The sequence below is a fragment of the Bubalus bubalis genome, chromosome 17 (assembly GCF_019923935.1).
Source record: "Bubalus bubalis isolate 160015118507 breed Murrah chromosome 17, NDDB_SH_1, whole genome shotgun sequence".
Taxonomy (NCBI): Eukaryota; Metazoa; Chordata; class Mammalia; order Artiodactyla; family Bovidae; genus Bubalus; species Bubalus bubalis.
The window spans coordinates 27,854,628-27,867,704 of record NC_059173.1 but is presented as its reverse complement, the minus strand read 5'-3'; positions in this window follow the sequence as shown (position 1 = coordinate 27,867,704).

Genomic DNA, 13,077 nt, shown 5'->3' with positions numbered 1-13,077 from the left:
GAATTAGTGAAGGACAGGGATGCCTGCTGTGCTTCAGTCCATGGGGTCTCAAAGAGCCAGACATGGTTGAGGGACTGAAGAGCAATGTCATAGAGTTGTTGAAAATTGTAGGTTTAAATGAAATAAAATCAATCAGGCACTCTCTACCTGGGCCTTTTGAGGAAGGTGTAGAAAGAGACAGGCACCAGGAACTGGCCTCAAAAGAAATGCTGGACGATGGCCTTCAGGCAGACAAAGAATAATTTAGGTCAGAACTCAGGTCTGCAGAAGGAAAGAGGGTTGGAGAAGGAATAAATGAAGGCAGAATAAAATTTTTTCTTTTTCTTATTCTAATTGTCCTACAGGTAACAGTTTCTTCAAAATGATACCAGCAGAGTGTATTGGGTGATTATAGTTCATGGGGACATGAACAAGGTCATGGGGACATGAACGAGGCAGTGTTCCCCGGAGAGGAGGCAGAAACCAGCCAGTGTTATTGAAAAGGTGCTGCTTGCCGTGTTATTGAAAACGGACTTGGATTGGTTGTGAATGTACATTGCAAACTCTGGGGCAACTGCTAAACATTTTTTTTTTTTTTTTTTAACAAGAAGGGTAGTTGCTGTGTTGCAAAGGGACACAGGTGTGTTTGGGGCATGGGTGTCCCTGGAGGAGAGAGGAAGGAGGGTCCCATCTGAGACTGAAGGGCGGAGGGGAGGGGACAGATGCAGGAGCAGAGACAGCAGGACAGACACATGAGAGGGAGAAAGGAGGAGACCCCATTGGGCAGGGCGCCTGCAGGAGCTGTGGTCCAGGTAGGTGGAGGGCCACAGTCAGGGGCCCTCTTTCTCTGGCCCCTGGCCCTGCTCTCCTCCTGGTGCTCCCTTGGCTGGACTCAGTGGTGGTCAGAGAGCAGGGAGCCTCTGACTTGTCCTTTCCAGGCCCAGAGCAGGATGGTGAAGGCTGGGGCAGAGAAATTCCAGGAAAAGCACAGATGGGTGACCTGCTGCCCCCTACTTCCTCCCCCCTCCCCCCCACCCCAGCTGCTAGGATGCTTGTTTCTATTCCTGGGCTCTAATTCCCCGCCCCCGCCGCTTGGGGGTCTGGAACCTAAGTGATGGGCGGGGACTTTGTCCTTAGAGGCTATGCTCTCACATTGCTGGATCTAGTCCTCAGGATGTTTCAATTACCGTCTTTTTAACGACCTCAAACCGATTCTCTGCCCACCAGGGAGAGACGGCGGCGGTGTGCCAACAGCCAGCCCAGCAAATTTAATCAGTGATGATACTCATCTGACAAATCCAATCCTTCTCCACCCCACAGCCTCCAGCGACCACAGGCCGGGAGCAGCAGGGAAGCACTGGGGCCAGCTGGGTGGGGACAGCCCCGGGCCTCTCAGGGCTGTGGGGTGGGGGGAACCAGGGAGGCTCCTGGCACCCACCAGCTGTTGGTGACAGCCGCTTCCGTCTGATTCACCCCCCAGCCCCTTCACAGCCCCTCCAGGGCTCTGTCGGAGGGTGAATTCGGGTTGTTGTTCAAACAAGACTGATTTTGGCAAAGCCCGTGGGGTGGATGTACTCTCACAACTGTCGCCCGGTGTGTGGTTTCCTGGCTGCTGTAACCGAGGGCCACCACACAGGCACTTCTCAGTCTGGAGGTCAGGAACCTGGGGTCTCATGGGGGTCGGGGGTTGGCAGGGTGCCCCAGGAGGTTGTCTGCCCCACGGACTCAGGCACCCAGCCGGACCCCGCTATTGAGGGCCGCCTGCAGTCAGCCCATAGCCCCCACCCCAACGAGACACAGTGAGTCGGATGGCTGACAGTCGATGGTGAGGGCTGGCAAAGACAGAGTCCAGGAAGCTTAGGAGGCCGGGGCGGGGAGGCTTCAAGCAGAAACTTAGGTAAAGCCCCGAGGAGTGGCCCTGCTGTGCCAGTGGGAACAGCACACGCACACGCGGTCACCACTAGGCTGGGGGCAGAGGCTGAGAGTGCAAGCAGACGGTCCAGGACCCCATGGGCCCAGCATATGTCCCCTATGTCCCCTGGGTGTGATCTGTAGCCTGGGTCAAGGTCAGACCCATGCACTGAGGGACCCTTGGCTCATCAAAGGCACACCAGGCCTGGGATGGAGCCCTCAGAGCAGGAGCAGGAAGCCCCGGCAGCCTAGGAGAGACCCGCCGCGCACACGAAAATGATGGAAGGTCACCTTCAGCTCCCACAGGGCCAGCACTTTCCCAGGGAGGCAGCAAGGGACCAGGTGCCAGAAGAGGGTGTCAGCCCATGTCATGGCCCAGTACCCGGCTCCTTAGGCCCGGACAGCACCCCTGGAATCTGGAAGATGCCCCCATTTCTCCTCCAAACTCACATTCTGCCAGGCAATTCACTGATTCCAAGTGGTATTGATTGATGAAGCGCATGCTCTGTGCTGGGTGTTTTCTCATCACCAGAGTGCAGTGAGGCCAAGCAGAGAAGGTTCCCCCACAGGAGTCTGGATAGCAGTTGTGCTGCTTATTCTATGATAGTTGTTGTTGTTTAGTTGCTAAGTCATGTCCGATTCTTTTGCAACTCCACGGACTGTAGCCCACCAGGCTCCTCTGTCTATGGGATTTCCCAGGCAAGAATACTGGACTATTGGCATTTCCTTCTCCAGAGGATCTTCCCAACCCAGGGATCAAACCTGCGTCTCCTGCATTGGCAGGCAGGAGACCGCTGAGCCACCAGGGAAGCCCTCTGTGAGAGTTAGCCAACCTCAAAGTTAGGGGGAGCCCAGGGCACACAAGTCCCCCAGTTCTGACACCACCTGCAAGTCCAAGGTCCCCGAGATCCCCTCGAGTTGGACAACCCCCTGGGAGGCCTCCCGACCCCTCAGGGCCCTGTTCTCACTGTCCAGGTTAGCTGTAGGCAAGGGGCATGGATTATTATCAGCCAAGGGACTGGCTTGGGGCAGACCCAAGAGACCCTGAACATGAGCCCCTGGTGTCCTTCCCGTGGGGCTGTGGGCAGAGCTGACTCCCCGGCCCTGGTGTGTGGCAGCACGCATGGGGCACTGCCAGCCAGGGGCGCCTCACGTTGGTGTCCAGTCTTTACCGGGGCTGCAGGGCCCACATGGTTGCCATCAGTTTCCAACCCCTCTGGAGAGGGAGAAGACCCTGCTGTGAACCCCATCAGGGGCTCTGATGGGCCCTGGCCCCATAAACAGTCCTCCCAGTAGATAGGACACTGGAACCTGGGGTCCCTCCCAGAGCCTGACACAGGCCAGCCCTCAGTTTGGGGTTCAGCGGGGGTTAACTCTACACCCTCTGTGGAGCTGGCTTGCTTTTGTGGGCATCTCTCAGGGTCTGAGGCTGGAGTTCAGCGGGGGTTAACTCTACACCCTCTGTGGAGCTGGCTTGCTTTTGTGGGCATCTCTCAGGGTCTGAGGCTGGAGCAGATTGAGGAGTCCCATGGCAGGGGTCAGAATGCAGTGCCTGCCTCTCAACATCCTTCCACGAGGCAGAGACTCACAGTTATAACTGCCAACAGTGCTATCTGGGGCCCATCACCATGCTCTGGGCCAGGTGGGGCAGGGAACACACCCAGTGATCACGTGGTGTGGGGCTGCTAAGGCTCCGGCTCTCAGTCACTCAGGTGACACGGCTCGGGGACCTGCTGCTTGCTGGTGTTCTAGGCCTGGGGTGCAGCTACATGCAGCTGCCTGCTATGTGTCTTGTCCGGCACAGACAGAGAAATAAGGCAGGAAGAGGGTAGGGAACAAAGGTATGGAAAGGGCAGGGTGGGGCTGGCTGAAAAGGTGCCTTACCTGACGGGGGTGAGCAGGCTGCCCAGGGCCAGCGGTTGGGGGAGAAGCTGGAGGGGCAGCTCTGGGGCATGTGTGCGGGGGCTGTCGCCTGTCACTGCTGTGATACCACCTTCCAGGGGAGGACGTGAGACTCGGGAGGCAGGAGAGGCGGGGACAGAGCCAGTCGTGGCTGCCACGCCTGTCAGCTTGCCTGGCCATCAGCTCCCACAAGCAACACTGCTCCAGGTCAGTGAGGGCATTTCCGGGCGAGATTGGCATCTTGAGTGGCGGCCTCTGCTGCACACGCCTCTCTGGTGTGGGGGCCTCTCTAACCCAGTGGGGCCTGAATAGAGCCCAAAGTGCAGAGTGCCTCTTTTTCCTGCTTCACTTGTGACCGGGGACATCCGTCGCCACTGCTCCTGCCCTTGGACTGCGGTTCACACCATCAGCTGCTCTGGTTTTCAGGGCTTAGAACTCGGACTGATTTACTCGATCCGCTGACCTGGGCTGCTGGGTGGCAGATGGCAGGTTGTGGGTTCCCAGCCTCCAGAAGCACGTGAGCCAATTCCCGCAATGAATGAATGAATGCGTGAGTACAAGCAGGAGGCCAGCTGAGGCCACTGCAAACCTGGGCAGCAGAGGTGGGGCTGCGGAGGTGCGTCCGGCTGAGTCCTCTTCCTGGTCAAATGCAGTTGCCCCGAGATGCCAGCACGTGCCGATGAACTGGATGTGAATGGGAAGACAAGAACATGGGAAGGTGAGAAGATTCTCCTATCGGCCTAAGCAACCAGGAAAGAGCAGTCATTTCTCAAGTGGGGGACGCTGTAGGAGGAGCAGGTTTGGGGTGTTGTACTTGTTTCCTGGGCCTGCTGTGACAAAGCACTGCAGACCGGAAACAGCAGGAATGCATTCTCTTTTCATTCCGGAAGCTGGAAGTCTGAAATCAAGGTGTGGGCTGGGCCATACTCCTTCATTCTGGAGGCTCCAGGGAAGGGCCCTTCTTGCCTCTTCCAGCTGCTGGTGGCTCCAGGTGTCTCCGGCTTGTGGTCACATAGCTCCTGTGTCTGAGCTCTACTCCCCTGGACTTCCTCCTCTGCCCAGCCCTCCTCCCACCCTCTTCTCCCTGGTGCAGGCCCCCTCCCAGCATCTTGCTCCTTACTCAGGGCCTGGAAGTAGGACCTGGTTCTGTTTCCGTGGGCGTGGCCTGTCTCTCGACAGGTATTTCCCCTCCTTCACCCCCCACAGATGTGAAAGCTGGGCCATAAAGAAGGCTGAGTGCGGAAGAATTGATGCTTTCAAAGTGTGTTGTTAGAAAACACTCTTGAAAGTCCCTTGGACTGCAAGGAGATCAAACCTGTCCATCCTATAGGAAACCAGTCCTGAATATTCATTGGAAGGACTGATGCTGAAGCTAAAGCTCCAATACTTTGGCCACCTGATGCAAAGTGTCGACTCATTGGAAAAGATCCTGATGCTGGGAAAGATTGAAGGCAGGAGGAGAAGGGATTGATAGGGGATGAGACGGTTGGATGGTATCACTGATTCGATGGACATGAGTCTGAGCAAATTCTGGGAGATAGAGAAGGACAGGGAAGTGTGGCAAGCTGCAGTCCATGGAGTCGCAAGGAGCTGGACACGACTTACAGACTGAACAATAGCAAGCCCCCACATGGCCTTTGTTCCAGGAGAAAACATCTAACACCAGGTGGTCATCAGAATAACAACAACAGAAACGTCTGACCGACTGCAGGCGCTCTATGGCACTTCATCAACACTGCATCGCGGCTCTCTTGATGCCCCCATGGCTGGCGGCGCTGCACCCATCTCACGCTGAAGATGGAGGCCAGAGAGGCAAAGCGACTGGCTTGAGATAGCTCGGCAGGAGGTTTTGGTGCTGAAGTCCAAACAGAGGCTTGTGTCCTCCTTCCAGGCTGTATCGCAAAGGGGAGGGGACAGGAGCCAGGGCCGCCCTTGGCAGAGGCCCAGTGGCTCCACGGAGCGGTGGGCAGGAGGCCAGCCTCCAGCTGGTGTTCGGTCATATTTCTTCTGGTTGAATAACACCAGTATTGACATGAAAAGAGCGAAGAGATATTTCGTCTGCCTGAGACAGGGACTCATCTAAATGGCTGTGAGAGGCCGCGTGTCCACCACGGCGTCCCCGGGACAGAGGAGACTGTCGGGTGGTGGCCGATGCTGTTGTTCGCTTGTCCACTTGAATGGACAGGTGCTGACTGTAGTCTGTGTCAGGCCCTGTCCTGGGCACTGACAGCAGGCAGAGTCCAGACATGGGGAGGTTCTGCTGCCTTGGAGTTGTACTGCTCCAGGGCTCTCAGGGTGGCTGCTGCGGGTTGCCTGGCCCTCCATTGCTACAAATGTCCAGCTTCACTCTTAGAGGGCAATAAGGTGCTCCTGCTGAAGCCTCACAAGGACGGGTGACCCAGTGGGGGTCAGGCAGGGCTGGGGGCAGGAGAGGGAGGCAGAGGTGAGGTGGAGCCGGGGATGGGGAGGGGGGGACACCTGATTGGCCAGGATTCCCCGCACAGAGTTTTGCTGTTCTTTGACTTGTTAACCTTTAAATATTTATTCAGATTTAAGTGGGAAGAGACAGATTTTTATTTTTCTAACATTTCACTTTTTCACCCTAACATTTTGTTATGAAAATCTTTGAACACATGGGGTAGCTGTAAGAATGTTCCAGGGCAGACCCCACAGCCCATCCCCCAGACCTGGCTGTACCTGCTTTCCACCCAGCTCCCCCCACCTCCATCCAGTGGGGCTGGTCACCTAGGGCGGCTGAAACACATGACCACAAACTAGGGGCTGAACACAGCAGAGTTTATCCTCTCACAGCCTGGAGGCTGGAATTCCAGGCTCAGAGGTCGCTGGGCGGGTTCCTCCTGGGGACTCAGGTGAATCTGGTCCAGGCTTCCTCCTGCTCTTGGAGTTGCCAGCATCTTTGATGCCCTGCACTTATGGCCAGCCACAAGTCACATCACCTCCCCTCTCTGTGTGTCTCCTCCCCTTGTCTGATGGACACATCTTTGGGGACCACCAAGTGGAAAGTGAGAAAGCTGGGATTCAGGAGGACAGAAGTCCCTCAGCCCAAGAATAAATGAATTCATATAAGCAGAGTGATATATGTAGCGCTAGGTGGATGATGTTTTCACTGTACATCAGGAGTCTGCTCTGTCAGGACCACTCAGGGGTGTGATGAGTTGGGGATGCTGGAGGCTGGGGTTGTTGTGTTGTGTTAGTCGCCCAGTCATGTCCGACTCTTTACAACCCCGTGGACTGTAGCCTGCCAGGCTCCTCTGTCCATGCAATTTTCCAGGCAAGAATACTGGAGTGGGTAGCCCCTCCCTTCTCCAGAGGATCTTCCTGACCCATGGACCGAACCTGGGTCTCCCGCACTGCAGGCAGATTCTTTACTGTCTGAGCCATCAAGGAAGCCCCTGGAGGTTGGGGGAATGACCTCAGTTTTCATCTCATTCCATCTTAGACTTCATTTCTGAGCATATAATACCTTGACAATGATGGTAATTAAATGCAGATTAGAATTTCAATTCCAAGTGTGACCTACAAATAGGAGAGAAAGAAGCAAACACTAGCACCTCGGTGTCCCCGCAAAGCCAGGCCTGTTGGGGGGCCGGTGGGGGATGGCTGTCAGGTGGGCAGGCTATAGGCTCAGGAGGCAATTGACCTGGGAGAGCTGGGTCATGGGTGAAAGAAACAGACCTGATGGTCCTCTCTCCTAAGGAGAGGAAGTCCTCATGGGGGTCCCCAGGGTTTGCTGTTTTGGGTCCTGGCCCTGAGGAGGACTGGCTCCCTGCTCTGCCTCCCAGTTCGTGCCCACCCACCCAGCCTATGAGCATTATTAGACCATGGAATGCGAGCCCAGCCCCCCACCTCCCAGCAAACATTGGACTGATGTGGTTTGATGGCCGGAGCCACCCACTGCTCCACGAAGCCCTCCGGGAGTCACCTCCGCCTTGGTGGTGTTAACTATGTCCCACCCAGAAGCTAAAGGAGAGTGCTCGCAGCCAGGAGACGAGGTTGGGGACCAGACAAAGTGAGATTTCAGTTTTTAAAAGGGTGCAAAGGTTGGGGCTGAGCCCTCGGACCTCTGAGATGGACATGACTTTGGCCATGAATTTCAGAGTGGACACTGGAGACCCTCAGAGAAGGGGGGAAGTCACTGGGTGGCAGGCTCCCCGTGGGCACAACAAATCACACAAACTCATGGCTCAAAACCACACACCTTCCCCTCCCCCCTCAATTCCCGTTTCTAGGGGTCAGGTCTGGGCAAGTTGTTCTTCTGGAGGCTCCAGGGAGAACCCTCTTCTTGCCTTTTTCAGTTTCTAGAAGCACCTCTCTCCACTCCTCCAACTTCAAAAGCCAGTCTCCCCAACTTCTGCTTCCACCGTCACATCTGACCGACCCCGCCCCCCATAAGGACCCTTGCGATGACACTGGGCCCACTGGCATCACCCGGACAACCTTCCCGTTCCCGAACCTCTATCTACAACATCTTCAAAGGCCCTTTTGCCTTGTAAGGTAACATATTCTCAGGTCCCAGGGATTAGAACCTGGTATCTCGGGGGGCTGTGGGGGGTGGCTACCAGCCCCGTGTCAGACCAGCGAGGTGTAATGTGGCGGGTGAAACATGTGTGAGTTTTAGCAGGACGTTTGGTCAGACTTTCAACCTCTTCTGTGGCAAACGGCAAGCATGGCTGGATGCTGAGGGAGGCAGTAACCGCTGGACCACAGGTCACTGTCCATGGACAGTGAGAGCTGACCTAGGCCCACCCCTTTGCTTATCCTGGAGGTATATGGGGATCTCAAGGGGACACTCATGGCTGTCATAGTGCTGGACGATGCGGTCATAGTCCAAAAGATTCCAATCATCTGTAGCATGGGAACGTCCACCCCCGGGGATGGATGGTCTGGGTGTCATCCCAGTGCCATTGTCATTGTGCGTGGTCTTGGGCAAGTTACTGACCACTCTGCATCCCTGTTTCTTTACCAGGAACACACATCTGCCTCAGATGGTGTAGGGGTGGGGAGGGTTACAGGGAGATGATCCACATGTGGCTGGGGAGTCTCTAAAGATGCAGGCATAACATCACCCCCTGAGTGCTCTCTTCCAGTCCTGCTCCCTGCCCTGGAGCCGGGCAGGCCTTCATGGGTGCCTTGGCCCACACAGCATGGTGCAGGTGGCGCTGTGTGCTGTGCGACGCTGGATGTTGGCGCTTGGAACCAGCCGCCATGCAGCTCACATGGGGAGAGGCCACGTGGGGAGGCCTCTTGGCCCCCAGTAATGTGAAGGCGCTTTCTCAGAAGTGGGTTGTCCTGCCCAGCCGAGGTGCCCAGGCGTGGAGCAGAGGCAAGTGTGGTCATTGAGCCCTGCCCACCTGGTGGGTGCATGAGCAAAAGAACTGAGTGCCATTTGTTTGGGTTGGGCCACCCAGTTTGGGTGACTTGTCAGGCGGTGACAGAGAACCGAGGCCCCACGTGGAGCACTTAGAACACTGAGAACACGCGGTTAGTGCTCAGTAAGTGCACAGGCTGCAGTGGGGGCCCCAGGGCGCCTCCCGGCACCTGTTCTGTGTTCTGCCCGTCGCCCCCGCACCCAGCAGCAAGCTCCACGTGGTGTGGGACATGTGGACAGCAGGGAAGCCCAGCTGACATATCAGGCCAGGACAGGAGCTTCGCTGGGGTGACTTTGCCCGCCAAAGAACGTCTGGAGACATTTTTGACTTTCACACCGGGGCGGGCGACACCCACTCTGCAGCCTCTGCTCTGCCTCCCTCTCCCATGTATCGAGGGCACTCTGATGGCGCTGGGCCCACCCAGGTCACCCAGGATCGTTTTATTTTCAGGCCAGCCGATTACAACCTTCCTCCCCCTGCCGTGTAACCCAGTACATTCACTGGTCCTGGGGATTAGTGCGGCCCTGAGACCTCATTTTAACTTGATCACATTGGAAAGATTTTTTCCAGATGAGGTCGCATTCGCAGGTGCTGGAGGTTAGGGCTTGGGCACATCGTTTGGGGAGGCAATGCAACTCGTGACAAGTCTTTAAATGAGTGTTGACGCCCTCCAGTGTTGTGCTGTGTTGGCTGCAAGGTTACACTGAGTCCATCATCCTCACAGGGTGGCCTCCCCCTCCCCACCTCCCCCAGAACCTTCTCTGTTGCTCGGCTGTGCTGGAAAGGAAGCCCCGCCCATGTGGTGCTCCAGGTCTGTTCAGGGCTCTGGATGTATGTGTGTGGGGGGGCACAGGGGGGCGTGGTGTGGCCTCTGGTCCTTGGCTGGCCAGCCCAGGTCTTCTGTCTTCCTGCAAAGCCTCCCTAGGGGCCCCTCGGAAGCTGGAGCCTCCAGAGATCTGGGTCCAGGGCTCGAGCAATGACACTCCTTGATCCTGACAGTTTGGGGGAGACATGGGCCAGCCCTGATCCCGGGGGATGGGAAAATAGCTCCCCCACCACCCTGATGGGAAGACAGTCCACGTCGTGGGGTGTGGCTGCTGGGGTCTTCGTCGCTGTCTCCCGGTACACAGGCAGCCTCACCCCGCAGCCAAGTGGGGCGTTTGACTTCATTCTGAACTTCAGGAAGGGTGGTCACTTTAGCTCCCCCCAGTCAGTCTGCACGTGCACACCCTACACCCACCATTCACACGTTCACACACTCATTCACACATCCATGCATGTATACTCACACCTTCACATTCAGTCACACACGCATGTGTGCACACATTCACACAGGCTCACACCCAGATCCAGAGTTTTCCTTATAAAGACTGTAACCCTTAAAACCCCAAACACCTGTATTTATTCCAGATTAATGGCTCCTTTCTCCCATTTCGCCTCTCAGAGTGCCAGAGCAATGCCCAGTGAGGCAAGCCCCTCTGGTCCCTCCTGATGCCTCCTCTGTTCCTGGGCTGACCCCCCAGGCACATCCTTGCCCCCTGCCCTGGGCCTCTGAGCAGAGAAAAGCCCAGACCCAGTACTGGTTAGCTCCTCTCCCTCTTCTCTGAGCAGTTACCACCTGCTTCAATGAGGAGAAAGCAGAGACTTGAAGGGATGTGGATCATTGGGCCTGTAAAAGTTGGGGGTCAGACAAGTAGGCCTGCAGTGCAGGAGATCCCGGTTCTATTCCTGGGTCGGGAAGGTCCAATGAAGAAGGGATAGGCTACCCACTTCACTTCTTGGGCTTCTCTTGTGGCTCAGCTGGTCAAGAATCTGCCTGCAATGCGGGAGACCTGAGTTTGATCCCTGGGTTGGGAAGATCTCCTGGGGAAGGGAAAGGCTACCCACTCCAGAATTCTGGCCTGGAGAATTCTATGGACTACAGTCCATGGGGTCACAAAAAGTCTGACATGACTGAGCCACTTTCATTTTCACACAATAGGCAGCTCATTCACCCATTCACCCAGCACACCATCTCCCAGAGTAAAAGCTGGTCTTTGCAGATGGCCTGGGAGGCCCTGCTCTCTCTCGGCCTCCTTGTCCATGCCTCCCTGTGCTCCAGCCACATGGCTTCCTTGGCCTTTTGCGCAGGTGGTTCCCTCTGCCAGGCACTCTTCCCTGGGTGGTGGGAGGCTACGTCTGGTCCTTCTGGGCCCAGGAGCTGGAAGAGAACCTCCTGAAGGCGGGGTGTGGCCTCACAGCTACTTGGACCCTGACTTGGGGCTCTGACACATCTGCCTGGAGATGCTGGTTACCCTGCAGATCAAGCCCTGTGCCAGCTCTGCCCTGCCAACTGGCAAGCGTGTCCCTTGCTCAGTCCCTTGGATGAACTTGGGACAACTAAGTAGCAGAACAGATGTTCCTGTAACCTCTTCTCATACAGGACAAGGAGTAGGCCTGAGAGAATGGCCCAGACTGGCTGGGTACTCACCCATACCCCCCGAGGCCTGCTGGGTGGGGACAGGGCAGGGCTGAGTGGGCGCCCAGGACCTGCAGTCTGGCCACCCAGGGCGAACTGGTTGGCTGGAGCTGAGCCGGGCTGCACCGCCTTTGGGCCCAATAAATCCTCCCACTGGGTGTGTAACAAGGCCTGAGGCGTCTGCCTGTTCAGCTCAGCCGCACAAATTGCAGGTATAAATTTCCTGGCTTATTGCAGGGATTCTGGAATTCAATTAAGTCAGCCATCGTCCTGCTGTGGGGCGTGTGGAGCAACCCGCTCTGGGCCGGGTGATCAGAAGCCCAGCTGCTGTGGCTGCCCTCGGGGACCTGCCAGCTGCCGGCTTTGCCTGGGGCCCTCCCCGCCTCCCCACAGGCCCATGCCAGCTGCTGCTTAGAGGGTTGGGGTGAGCAGAGATAGAGCCCTGCCCTGGGGGCGCCGTCCAGTCAGAGGGCAGTCTGTCACAAAGACGTGTGCCTTCCTGAAGCCACGTCGTGTGTCATGCAGAGGTCAGTGCCTCGAGATGGGCAGAGAATCCCTAGGACAGCTGGTTTCCTTGTTTCCTGGGTGACTGGGAAGGTGATGTTGGAATCTGGTGAGGAGCAAGCCCTGGGAACTTGGGGGTAGAGGGCAAAGGGAACAGACTGTGCCAAGGTCCATGGACACAAGGTCAGAGTGTTGCCCACAGCCCAAGGGGATGCGTGGCCAGAGCACACGGTGGGGAGTTGGGGAGCTGAGGGAGCAGGCCTCCAAGGCTGTTTATAGGGGTTTTGTTTTCCATAATGCGCTGGGTGCGAGAGTATCCCCCCAAATTCATGTCTCCCAGGACTTCAAAATGTGGCCTCATTCAGAAATGGGGTATTTGCAGATGTACCTAAGTCAAGATGTGGTCATAAGGGATTAGGGTGGGCCCTGAACTCCGCAACTGGGGTCTTTATAAGAGGAGAGAGAGAGATGGAGACAAAGAGAGGAGAAGCCTCATGAAGACAAAGGCAGAGAGACTGCAGGAGCCGCCAGAAGCTAGAGGATGGGGAGGAGGCCTCCCCGGAGCCTCTAGAGGATGAATAAACACACTCGTAAACATACAAATAAGTAGCGAGTGCTGGCCATGGAGGGACATGAGGGCGATGACTGGGAGGAACGGGGCTGCTCTGATGGGTTTCCGGCTCTTAGCTCAGGAACTCAGTACAGAAGTCAGCAGACAAATTACACACTCCTGGCTCTTCTTGGGAGCAAGCTGTTAGTGGCTCAGACCCTTCTGACCTGGTGGTTTCACTTTTAGAAATTATCTTCGTGAAATAGCCATAGCTATTTCCTGGTGGTTAGAGGTCCATATTCTAGAATTTTCTGGAAAAGGGAGAGCTGGTGAAGGCTCTGTGGCTGAGAAGGGTGAGCCAGCAGCCCAGATAGAGAGGGTGC